Genomic DNA, 14,163 nt, shown 5'->3' with positions numbered 1-14,163 from the left:
TTTTCATCTTACATTGGCTTATGTATGAATTAAAGGAGTATAAAACTTTAATTAGTTTTAAGAAAAGCTTAAAACATATTTTTAACTCACAAAGAAACATACTAGGTCAATATAGTGAGAAAATTGGTATCAAGTTATTTGGGTATTTATTTATTTTAATTTATGTCACGATAACAAGAAGGCTATATTTATAGCCACAAAAGAAAAACAAAGGCAACAATTAAGGAACAACTAATAAAAGGTAATGACAGCTAATAAAGGTAATGAAAACTAGACAACAATTAAGGAACAACTAATAAAAGGTAATGACAGCTAATAAAGGTAATGAAAGGTAATGACAGCTAATAAAGGTAATGGCAGCTATGCAGCAATTAAGGAACAACTAATAAAAGGTAATGACAGCTAATAAAGGTAATAACAGCTAATTTCTTTACCCCCCTCAAGCTGGAGCGTGAAGGTCTCGAATGCCAAGCTTGCCAAGAAGGTATGATAGTTGCTGAGCACCCAACGCTTTGGTGAAAAGGTCTGCGACTTGGTTCTTTGAGTCGACATACAATGGCACGATTTCTTTAGATTCCACCCTTTCTCGAACGAAATAGCAATCCATTTCAACGTGTTTAGTGCGCTCATGAAACACAGGGTTGTTAGCAATATGGCGGGCTGCAACATTATCACAGAACAAAGCTGTAGGGCCTGATTGTGAAGTTCCCAATTCAGAAAGAAGCCATCTTAATCACAATGTTTCACTAACAGTGTTGGCCATAGCACGATATTCCGCCTCAGCAAAAGATCGAGAGACAACTGACTGTTTCTTGGTCTTTCAGGATATCGGAGCACCACCCAATAGTAAAAGATATCCCGTTCGTGAGCGTCGTGTCAACGGGCATCCCAACCAATCTGCATCACAGTAAGTGACCAAATCTGAACCTCCTGTTTTGGGCAATAGAATACCTTGACCGGGACTAGTTTTCAAGTATTGAAGGATTCTGTTGACGGCGTCCATATGTTCTTGTCTCGGGTCCGAAATGAATTGGCTCAAAATATTGACGGAGTACGCGATATCTGGACGTGTGGCTTGAAGATAGAGTAGCTTTCCTACGATACGTCTATAGCGACCAGCGTCAACCTTCTCGCTATCTGTGCAGCCACCCAGTTTGAGATTTTGCTCCATGGGGAAAGCACTGGGCCAACACCCAATAAGACCACTATCTTGTAGAATGTCCAAGGTATATTTTCGCTGACTAAGTAGTAACTTCAATACCCAAGAAGTACTTCAGAACCCCCAAATCTTTTATGCTGAATTTTTGACTGAGAAAGTCTTTGGTTTGCTAAATCTTGTTGGGATCGTTACCAGTGATGATCACGTTGTCGACGTATATGAGAATAGCAACAAAGTTATCCTGATTTTTGTGAGTAAATAACGAGTAATCAACTTTTGACTGTGTTAGGACCGGTTTGACTCCGAAACGATTGCGTATGAACTCGTACGACGTGCGGAATCCGTGTACGAGCAAAACCGAAACACACGAGACGTACTATTAACGTGATTCTTTGATAGATCTGAAAAGATACAAGAACCGTGAATCACCTTTTGCCTTTCTCTCTCTACTTTCTCTCTCTAGCTTCTCTCTCTAACCTCTAAGCTCCAAAGATCAAAATGGCAAAAGTCTCTAACTAAAAGCCTAAGGCTTCTATTTATAGGCCAAAGGTGATAAGGAAACTTTCCTTATTTACAATAATGCCACCTTGCCTTTTAGTAACAAGATATTACATTGTAAACACTATAGTTCTTCTGTTTTAGCTACGAACTGAGATGACGGAGGCGATAGACATTAATGTACCAACAGACTCCCCCTTGGATATTGCCGTAGTCAATCTCAAATCTTCAGACTTGTAGCTTCTTTTCTTTTCTTTCTCTCTCTCTTTAGCTTGAATATAATCCCGATGGATCTATCTTCAGCTTCAGCTCCCCCTTTCAGTGAACTCTTCAGGCTCCCCCTTTCGTCAAGCTTCCGTGTTTTGGGATCGACACCTGGCTTTCCAGTTACAAGCTCTTCCAGAAACGATACCTGGCTCCTTACACGCTTCCGTTAGTATTGAGCTCGTCTTCAGACTCCTCCTCAGACTCAGCTGTCGGAATCGTAGTCTGGAATAACATCTGCAACACTCATACGTTTATAAGTGACAATGTTTTGAAATTGTCCAGAAATCGTAATCTGGCTCTTTAAACTTTCTAAATCAAGATCCTGATTTTAAGATATAATAATATGAATATATCCAGGATTATCTTGACTCTCTCTCCCCCTATCAAAATACTTCAAAGATTTGGCAGTATATAAGAATCCAAATCGAAAAACTGACTCTTTTAAGATTTTAACAATATGAGCTTCCAAATCTCTCACGATTGATCATCCAAGTCCAAATTAATGGCCTTGGAGATATCACAAACTGTTTTTGAATTTTGATTTTAAATTTTAAAAACTTCAAGTTTCAAATTAATGAACTTGATTTATTTCCAGAAACATGATTAGCATACTTAGATCTTGAAACTTAGTATTCAGACATCGGTTGTCGAAAATAAAGCAGAAATCAAAATCTTTTTTGTATTTTTCTGAAAGTATAAAGCAGTAAAGACATATGTACAAATATATTTATAGACAATATTTTTGTTTGAGTTCGTGTAAGAGGATCATATCAGTTTTTGAAACAAATCACTAGCACCGTTAAGCTTTAATCATTTTAAGTTCTAAACAATTCACCTCAATTGACGATATAGTTGTCCTCTTAAATTTTCACACAATTTTCAATCTATTCAGGATACGTTTTAGATGTTTTAGGAACTTAGCTCGATTTATGTGTCCCACCTCTTGAATATACTCCCGTATCCAGAATCTCAATATTCAGTCTTACAGGCAAGAGTACTACAATGATGTCTGTACATAAATTAGGGAATAAATGCGAAAATTGAGGGATCTCAGGTCAGAACTTCCATTCAGCAGAGAGATATCAATTTCGACTTTACGGTGTGTCCTCTTTAGAGAATCTTTTAGCTACAACAGATGATTATCAATTTTATTGTCTAATCACTGAGGGCTAGAATGCTATGTTTCAAGCATTTACTGCAAAGCATTATTCAAGGACTAGGTCAGAACTACCGTTCAGCAGAAGTCCCGGAATAATACCCCAGACATCATAGAGTATAAACACCTAGTATATCAGAATACGAGACCTTTCAAACGAAATTTCAGGGGTTACCTATATATCCAAGTAGTGTTCCCCACAAATTTCGCAAGTTTGAAATTTTAGGTTTATATCCCGAATAAATCTACTAAATGTACGAAAACCTATCGTCACATCATCAGTAAGATCGTTTATCGCATTATAGCATTACATTTCTTTAGCATGCTGTGATAGTCCACTGATGTACTATCATTTCCTCTTTTATCAACAAAAACTCAAATTTTTGAATTTTATCAAGTTTTTGGCTTTTTCAAATTTTCTAATGTTTTTGGATTTTCTGACAATAATATCTCTTACTCCCCCTAAAATTCAAAACCATTTAAAGAAAATTTGATAACCGACGTAGATAGCTTTGTCTCGCCATCCATTTTCTGCTTCTCATGCTCTAATTGATAGTATCATGTTGTCAAATTTTGTACCCCCATGATTTACAACACATTGATTTTTACAGTTTGAAATCCGTTTTTCAATCTTGTGAAATTAATCATGTTTGTTCCGCCGTGAGGGTTTCGGCATATTCAATCAGAACTTCCCCTGATAACAAACTATTTTCCCATTATGATTTCAAAAACACTTAAGTTTGTTTTAATCAAAATGGTTTTTCCGGAAAATAAGTTTTGTTAAATTCAGACACGGGGTTTATTCATCACCTTGTTCTTTCAACAACTAATTCGAAAGTTAAATCAAGTACAACTTAATGTCCTTGATAAAACATTTCTCAAGAAAGATGCCGATTCCTACTCCTCAAATTCCAACCTGGGAGTTCCGGCAAATTCAAATAACATATTTTTGAATTTTTGTATTTTTGACAAAATTTAAAAACAAACATATTTTTGATTTTTCAAATTTTTTTTTTTTTTCAATTTTTAGAGTTTTTGAAAATATTGTTTATTTATGAACAGAAACCAAACAAACTCCCTGTTTAACCGTTGCAGGGATTAGCAGCCTCCGGTGCCAGGCTGCTTCGTTTCTCCTTTGGTTGACATTCAGTTTTCTTCAGAAACACCTGCACATTCAAATTTTATCAAATACGACACTATAATTTTCTTTTCACTAAAGATGGATGCCGATTCATGCTTCGCGATAAAGGAAGCTCCGGCAAATCAAATTGTTCAATCAAACATTGTATCCACCCAAGCCTCATCAGCCTTGGGTGTAACCTTGACTCTAGCAATCTGAATTTTAAAGTTTTCAGCCTTAAGTGGTGGAAAATTTGCATCATAATCAATCGAAATTGACTCCTCAGCCTTTTTCACCTCATAAGTTGAACTTTCTGTTTCTGTTTTCGATTTCCAGATTTGTTTTTGTTTCTCATTTTTAACCAAAACAACATGTTTCTTAACACTCCATGTTTGACCTTTTGGAGTCCCACGTTTGTAAAAATGTGACTCTTTTTGAACATTTGGACTCTGAACAACATCTTTTGGTTTCCAAAATTGGTTTGGTTTTGTTGCATCAACAGTTGTTTTCCAACTTTGTGTTGTTCTAAGTTCGGGTGTCACTGGTTTCCAAGTTTGTTGTGAGTCAGCCTTTGACAATTTTGGCTTCCAAGTTTGCTTTGATTCAAACTTGGTTGACTTTTGATTCACAACTTCATATTTCTGTTTTTGAACATAAACAGACTTCTTTTTCGTCTCAACACCAACAGGTTTCTGATTTGGACATTTGCGAGCAAGATGTCCTGTTTGATCACATTTAAAGCATGTTCTCTTTGAAACATCTTTGACCTGTTGTTGTTGCTTTTTCTGGGCCTGAAACTCTTCATTTGACTGTTGTCTATATTTGAGTTTTTTCTCTTCTTCTGAACTTGTTCCGTGAACGAAGTTCATTTTTGCCTGAAAATTCGGAGTTTTATTTTTATTCCAATTTTGTTTCTTCTTATAACCCAACCCAGCCTTCATGTTTTTCTTCTTGTAACCAGGTTTGTTATAAAAAGTTTTGTGACCTTTACCAGCAAATTTTGAAATTTCAGATTTTTCAATCTCAACCATCTTGAAAACTTTGTCAATCTTTTCTGCAATCACATTCTGAATCGGGAATACAATATCTAAGAATAATTTGTCTGATCCAATCATGGTATAAACCAATCCTTTTGAATCATCATTCAAATTTTTCTCGGATTTAGTGTTCTTCAGATATCCATCATGAAGATTTCCTTCATCTTCATCCTGTGATTCAGTTTTACCTGTATAAACCGACTCTTCGTTCAAGACGCTTTCAACGACTTTACCTACCACCTCTGAATCATGAATATCATCAGATTTGGAATAGGTTATGTCAATGTTGTCTGGCAATTGGTCTACCATGTTGAAAGCTTTTTCGACCTTTTCCTCATCATAAAATGCAAACTTTTCCGGTGGAGGAACTTGATGAAACTCTGAGCCAATGCCTTTCTTGTTCTGCTCAGACTCACCATCACCCGGTTTTATATTGAAAATTCGTTCAAGCACATATGACGACACATGGTAACTTTTTAACTTGTTGTTTTCCTGTTCTAAATCAACAATCTGTTGCTTTAGCTTAGCAACATCCTCAATATAGGAATTAACAACATCTTGTTTTATAGCATACATTCTTTTTAGCTCTTTTGTTGTTTCAGACATATAATTCATTCTTGATTGAGCATATTTCATTTCATCTTTCACTTTTTCATATGACTCTTTTATAATCTCATATGATAATTTCATTGAATCATATTCTTTTTTCATTTCTTGACAAGCAATCTCTTTTTGTTCACATTTATTTGTCATTTTCAAAACGTTTTCTTTCAAAACCTCATTTTCTTTTTCTAATTTGTTACATTTTTCTGAAAGTTTTTCATCATTTTCTTGTAAAACTTTTTCTTTTTCTAACATTTCTTTGCATTTAATTTTGAAAATGTTTTCGAATTTTGTGAATTCAAGTTCTTTTATTCTGAATTGCTCATCTTTTTCAGTACAAGCTCTGCACGGTTCCATGCATTTCTTGCACTGTTCAGCTGGTTTTAAGAATTCAGAATCAGAATGTACCTCAGTGTTTGGCACTTCGGTGTTTTCAGCTTCCTCTGGCTGCTTCATCTCAGCATCATTCAGCTTTTGTTCAACACTAACTTCTTCGCCAACATCACAAACATCTGATTTTTCATTTTTCTTTTCTTCTTCTTCAATTTGCTGTTCTTCAACTACTTTCACAACTTCAGCTTCCACAGCTTCTGTTTCAACTTCTTCAGCAACCTTTTTCAGATTAACCACCATCTCTTCAACACTCTTCTTCATTTTCTCTTCATCCCTTTTTCTCAAGCATGACAGCATAGCATATCGGATATCTCTTTCGTATTGTTTAACGTATGCATCATCTTTCGTCACTCTTCTGTAATATTCAGCTCTCAACGGGACAGCAAGAAGAACATCATCAAATATTATATCTTTCTTTGGAACAACTGGTTCTCCTTCTCTGTTGTAATAACACTCTCTCTTCTTGTCCCATCGTTTGTTGCTGACAGCATTCTCATATTCTTCCTGCATCTCATCCATTCTTCTGTAAACCACATCTCTTTCTTTATGTGTTTTCTCACTCAAGATCTCTTCTCGAGTTTTCTCTTTGTTCTCAACTTTTTCTTCATGGTTTTTAACAGGTTCTTTTTCTTCTTTAATTTCAGCAACATTTGCAAATTTTCTTGGTGCTGTCGAAGCTTTCCCATGAGCTGTTTTACGAACAATATCATTTCGATCTTCTTCTGGACAAATTTGAGACCAATCATATCCTTCATCAGGATATATGACAGGACAAGCTCTTGAAGTTGTTTTTGGTCTATCTTCAATCAACTTTGGCTCTTCTCTGCTTCGATGGTAGATCGCCTTTTGATAATAATCATCATTGAAATGACGTTCATTTCTTTCAGCAACTTCTGCATTCTTACACTCTCTTTTGAAATGACCCTTTTGCTTGCATTTGAAGCAGGTCACTTTTGACTTATCGAATCCAAGCTTTGTTGATGGACCACCAAGAGATTGTTTCCCAGTAATTTCCATGTATCTTTGAGCTCTCCGAATGCAGCTTGCTAAACACCAACGAATATCAATAAGTTCCATCTCCTCTGGATCAATCTGGTCGTAGTCTTCTTTCGTCAGTTCAGAATTACCGATTTTTCCAGCTACCAGACCTTCATATGATTCCAGGACAGATGCAAGAAAGCTCATTTGCTGCTTCGCTGCATTGATACTCATTGCTGGAGAATTCTTCAGTTTAAGAGCAATGTTGCACAAAATTTCATCTGTGTCTTCAGAATTTGTTTTTGAAGATGAATGATATCCAGACTGATGACTTGTTGACGTTGTTTGAGATTCATTCATCTTTTCACCAATGAATGCTGTCTTTGGTGAACCAACGCCCTTCTCTGAAAGTATACTACTTTTGTAATACAAGCCGACATTCTGTTGACGTGAAGACTCTGTCATCTTGCTTTGTTTCTGCAGCTCTAGATCATGACTCTCAATCTTTTCAAACAATGCATCAAGAGAAATTGTATCATATGAATCATCATTTTTCAAAATAAACACAAACGTTTGCCACTGATCAACTCGTGGTAACGCTTCAATCACTTTATCGATGATTTCTTCTCTTGTTTTAGCAATTTCAAATCTTTCGAGTTCGATTTTTAGGTGACAAAATCTTTCTATCATTTGTCTCACCGATTCTCCTTTTAAACTATCAAAAAGATCAAATTCCTTTTTAATTAGTGCGATTTTGTTCTTTTTAATTTGTTTGCCACCCTCAGCTTTAATACGTAGAGCTTCCCAAACCGATTTGGATGTCCCGCTATGATTTAATAATGCAAATATATCGTTTCTAATTGCTGACTGTATCAATGCGATCATCCTTTGTTCGGCGGCAAATTCTGCTCTGTCGTCTCTGGAGAATTTTTTGAACTGTAAATCTTCACCTTTGTCATCTTTTGGCTTTTCGTATCCGTACTCAAGACAAAACCAACTTTCATGTGCATACGCTTTTGCCCAATTAATAAATCTTTCTTTCCACCAAGTGTAATCTTCAATGCTTTCAAGCGTTGGTGGTTTAGAATGCGTTCCGTAGAAATTATCATGCTTGAAATTCTCATTGATTGCCTTCGTGATGGTTTTTGGTGTAACAGTTGTAACTTCGGATGATTCGGATGTGAATGCATTGAAAAACGTGTTATAAAATTCCTCAGCCATAGTTTTGAACTTTGAGTAAACACCTGAATGAATTATGTAAACAACCGATTAGTTCAAAGAATTTTAACAAACTTGATTTTGGAAATTAATCGATTTGATATGATTTTACAGATAATATGCTCCAAAACAAAGACAAACAATTTTTCAATTTGATTTTTGTCAACCGAATGGATGGGGATGGTTACTAGCCGATCGAGTAGTAATGGATGCTAGCCGATCGGTTAGGAGGTAGTGCTAGCCGATCGAATGGGAGGTGGTGCTAGCCGATCGGGTAGGAAAGTGATGCTAGCCGTTCGGCTAGGAATGTTGTGCTGTTCGATCGAACAGAGTCAAAAAGTCAATGGCTTTTAATGAATGCTGCTGTTCGAACGACTTGGAGGTGCTAACCGTTCGGCTAGAAATGCTACACCTGCTGCTGTTCGATCGAACAGGAGATGCTAGCCGTTCGATTAGGCCAATCGATCGAACAACTGTTCGATTCAAAGGTATGCTTATTCTGTTCGTTCGGCTGAGAGTAGTTGCTGTTCGAGTGATAATTTCCTGTTCGAACCAATTTTAACCAGCTGTTCGATTGAATGACTTTCTAGCCGATCGAACAGCTGTTCGATTGAAGTGCACTAATATGCTGTTCGATCAAGAGTTTCTAGCCGATCGAACAGCTGTTCGATTGAAGTGCACTAATATGCTGTTCGATCAAGAGTTTCTAGCCGATCGAACAGCTGTTCGATTGAAGTGCACTAATAAGCTGTTCGATCCAAAACAAGAGAGCTGTCCGATCGAATAGAAAAATATGCTGTTTGAGTGAGATTTTTCTGTTCGAACGGTTAGCACTTTGCTAGCCGTTCGAGTAGCCTAACCGAACGGTTGGCCTACTCGATCGAGTAGGAAGGTATTGCTGTTCGAGTGGGACATTGCTAGCCGATCGGTTAGGAAATTCTGCTGTTCGATCGAACAGAGTTTGACATCAACATGACGAACAGTTTCAGCTCAAACGAACACAAAATCACTGATTTCTCTCAAACGGCTTGGAATTTTGACCTGAAAATTTGTAGGATCATAGATCAGATATAGGCGCACAACATATCAAAATTTCATCCAATTTTAACCGTAAAAACACTGTTAATTTTGCGATTTTCAGATAAAAACGTGAAGAACAAGAAAGTATGAAGAAATTTGACAAATCTGAGTAAATTCGACTCTGAATCTGAAGGATTTCTGTGCGTATTCGTGCGTTTGATCTGTGCAATCGAGCTCCTGCTCTGATACCACTTGTTAGGACCGGTTTGACTCCGAAACGATTGCGTATGAACTCGTACGACGTGCGGAATCCGTGTACGAGCAAAACCGAAACACACGAGACGTACTATTAACGTGATTCTTTGATAGATCTGAAAAGATACAAGAACCGTGAATCACCTTTTGCCTTTCTCTCTCTACTTTCTCTCTCTCGCTTCTCTCTCTAACCTCTAAGCTCCAAAGATCAAAATGGCAAAAGTCTCTAACTAAAAGCCTAAGGCTTCTATTTATAGGCCAAAGGTGATAAGGAAACTTTCCTTATTTACAATAATGCCACCTTGCCTTTTAGTAACAAGATATTACATTGTAAACACTATAGTTCTTCTGTTTTAGCTACGAACTGAGATGACGGAGGCGATAGACATTAATGTACCAACATTAATGTACCAACAGACTGAGAAAATCCGATTTCAAGTAGCGCAGCCGTAAACTTTTGGTACCAGTTTCTCGAAGCTTGTTTCAACCCATATAAGGACTTTCGAAGCCGACAAACTCTTGTTTCTCCCTCTTTAACAAAACCTTGTGGAATTTTCATGTAAACTTCCTCCTTCAGGTCACCATGAAAAAAGGAGTTGTTGACGTTAAGTTGATGCGTAATCCAATTACGTTTAACGGCGACGGCTAACATGGTTAGAACTGTAACAAGTTTTGCGACGGGAGCAAACGTGTCATGATAATCGAGTCCCCCCATTTGTGTAAACCCCTTTACGACTAAACGAGCCTTGAATTGCTCGACTTCTCCGTTCGGTTTGTACTTTACCTTATAGAACCACTTGGAATCTATGGGACGTTTTCCTTGAGGAAGTTCCTCAAGGGTCCACGTTTCATTAGTTTCAAGAGCTCGTATTTCCCGTTGCATCGCCTCTTTCCACCGTTTATCCTTCATGGCCTCACGAAAATTTTTGGGTTCATTGTTTTCACTAATGGCTGTGAGATAAGCACGGTGTGATTTAGAAATTTTTTCGTAAGAGACGTAGTTTGCCAAGGGATGTACCGTAGAGGGAGGCTGAGTTGATGTGGTGTGGCTATGGTCTACCGAAGGGGGCAACTTGACTTCGTACCCGTCTAGCCGTTTAGAAGGCATTCTGGTTCGTTTGCTTGTTGTTGGAGCAAATCCATCAAGAACAGCTTCATTTGTATCATGGTTCTGAGGTATTGACACATTTGGGGAAACTTCTTCTGAATTTGGTATGGTCTCTTGATTTTCGGTGTTGAGCTGGCCATCAACTTCGACTTCAGGCCCAAATAGATCATTTTCTGGACCTGTATCTTCAATGACATTTGGGTTGAGGGAGGCAAGTTGTTGTGGGCCACTGCTTTCAGAGGTACTTGGGCCAGCCACATCAGTCGTGTGTTCAGGCCCAGTTTGCTGATGCATATCCTCCATTCCAATGCTAGCGAGGTCGCCACATTCATAAGAAAATGGGGGTTCAAAAATGGAATCATCTTTCACTTGTTGCTTAATTTTCTCAAAAGGAAATTGGTCTTCAACAAAAGTAACGTCCCTAGAGTTCGTTATCTTCCCGGTGTCAATATCGAATACTTTGTAGCCTTTCGTACCAGTGGGATAACCAATAAATACGCACGGTCTCCCCCTGAAATCGAACTTGTCTCCCCCGGTCTCCGTGTTACGGTAGTAGACAAGACAACCAAAAACTCTTAAAAGATTATAATCTGGTTTTTCATTGAAAATAAACTCATAGGGAGTTTGATTATTTATCACCTTCGAGGGCAATCTGTTTATTAAATACGTAGTCGCTTGTATACACTTACCCCAGAATTTCTTAGGTAAGCAAGCTTGAAACATTAGTGCTCAGGCTGTCTCAAGCAGGTGACGATGTTTTCTTTCAACCACCCCGTTTTGTGAGGGGTGTGGGGACAGCTAGTTTCTAACAAAATACCCTCATCCGCGTAGAACCTTTTCATTCGGTTGGAGGTAAATTCACCCCCATTGTCGGACCGGATTCTTTTAATTTGTTTGCCAAACTGTGTCTTTACCATCCTTTGAAAATCTATTAAATGATCACTTGCTTCACTTTTGCGACTGGTCAAAAACGTCCAAACTGCTCTACTGAAATCATCAACAATAGTTAGGAAAAATTGTGCGTACGACGTTGACTGTTTTCGATATTTATCCCATATATCACAATTAATTAAATCGATGCAAGCAGTCGTTTTTATTGAGTTTCTGGGAAATGGTGATCGCGTTTGTTTTGCCTTACAACAAGCATCACAAACGTTGTCTTTATTAAAATAAATACTTTCAAGAAAATCGACCCGAGAAAGCTTACTATAAGATGGATGACTCAATCTCTTGTGCCACACTTCAGCATTTGTCTTTGACATCATGACCCTTCTATCTTCAACAACCATGCCCATCCGGTAGAGACTATTTACGCACTTTCCCACACCAATTAGTTTCCTTGTGCTTAAGTTTTGCAAGACACAAAATGTCGGAAAGAAACTCACTGAACAATTCAAATATTTAGTCAAATGACTGACTGAGAGTAAGTTGCAATTAAAGTTTGGAACATAAAGAACTCTCCGAATTTTAATGTCCTTTGTCAAGTAACAATCCCCTTTTGCTTCAACCGGTACGTTTTCCCCGCTTGGGATTACTACTGGTGTTTCAGATTTATTTCTGATTATGTTGTGAAGGGGTTGAAGATTATGGAGGATATAGTCGGTGGCTCCAGAATCGATGATCCAATCTTCACTTTCGAGTGACATACTTGCCATGTTGACTCGAGAGATTTGATCACCTTGTGCTACGGATCCTTTTGACTCATGAAAAAACTTCAGAAAGCTTTGATATTGTTCTTCACTTAGTCCATCAACCATGTTAGAATTAGTGCTGCCGACTTTATGCCTTCCTTGTTCACGTTTCGTCTTCCTAGGCCACCACTCCGGGTATCCAACAAGTTCAAAACATTCTCTTTTAACGTGTCCATTCTTCCCACAATATGTGCATATATCGGTTCTAGTAACCACCATTGCAATTTATAGACTATATTCCTTTCCTTCTTTCTTAATTAAGAAATTGTGCTTTTACCTTGGTCAAAGAGCCAAAAAAAAAAAAAGAAAAACCGCCTTTATCTCCTTCAAAAGGAAAAGGAACCTGCAACTTCATAAATAACTTTGATCAAAAAATGAGATCTGTCTCTTATCTAAATCCAGCGACAACCATCGCTTCCACCGGATCTTTCTTCGTCAAAAACGGAGTCCACAAAACAGGATGATTCCACAGTGGCTAGGGTTTGTCTCGTTTCTTTGTAGAGATTTCAGAAGGTATGTTTGTTTTTTTTTTTTGTTGTGTTTTGGTAGATGATGAACCTTGCTCTGATACCATGAGAAAATTGGTATCAAGTTATTTGGGTTTTTATTTATTTTGATTTATGTCACAATAACAAGAAGGCTATATTTATAGCCACAAAAGAAAAACAAAGGCAGTAATTAAGGAACAGCTAATATAAGGTAATGACAGCTAATAAAGGTAATGACAGCTAGGCAGCAATTAAGGAACTAATAAAGGGTAATGACAACTAATAAAGGTAATGACAACTAATTTCTTTATATAGGGTTACTTGACTCTGGTTCCCTCGTATTAAGTGACATAAAATCTGTGATAACAAATGATTTTTTCATCTCATATGGGTATATGTATGAATTAAGGCAGTACAATACTTTAGTTATTGTTAATAAACACTTAAAAATGTCTTTTTAACTCATAAAGAAACTTATCGGGTTAATAGGTCACTTGACCACGGTTCACTCTTAGACCACCCGTAGTGGTAATGTGATTTGGCGTGAAGTCGCAAAGATCACGTCCCATAAGGTCCCGTACACCGCCTCACAGGGCGTGATTTGATCAAAATTGGTGTTGGCGTGATTGTGAAAACGCCGGTGAAGGGGCTTGATCTTGAAGGAGGACCTTGGTACCACATGTCATTATATGCCCAAAGGAGGGCTTGATCACTCTTATCAACTGATGTCAAATTATTTAAAGGAGTATGAAATTAAAGGAGTAGAAGACTTCAATTATTAAATATTTTTTTAAACTCATCACATATTGGTCCATGAAGCAAAGGGTTAACTTGAGGTCACGTGGGTTGTGGGTTCTCTGTTTTTCTCCATCTTCTTTCGGTTCAGCTAGTAAGAGGGTGTTTGGGTTCCTTATTTTGAGGGTAAAAGGACTTTTGAAGGGCAAAAGTCCTTTTGAAAGTGTTTGGCTTTTCTTCTTGTGTGAGAGAGATTTGCCAAAAGTCAGGAATTCCTGACTTATTTTGGCCAAAAGGACTTTTCAAAAGTTGAAAATAAGCTAAGCCAAACATGCACTAATAATGCATAATGATTAAGCATAGTTCCTGTTGATGCAACAAACACAGGACCAAGGATGGTAGCTAAGTTGGTTAGGCAAAAGGGCTGAAGGGTTCAG

This window comes from Helianthus annuus, chromosome 12 (genome assembly GCF_002127325.2).
Source record: "Helianthus annuus cultivar XRQ/B chromosome 12, HanXRQr2.0-SUNRISE, whole genome shotgun sequence".
NCBI classification, from domain to species: Eukaryota; Viridiplantae; Streptophyta; class Magnoliopsida; order Asterales; family Asteraceae; genus Helianthus; species Helianthus annuus.
This window is presented reverse-complemented; position numbering follows the sequence as displayed.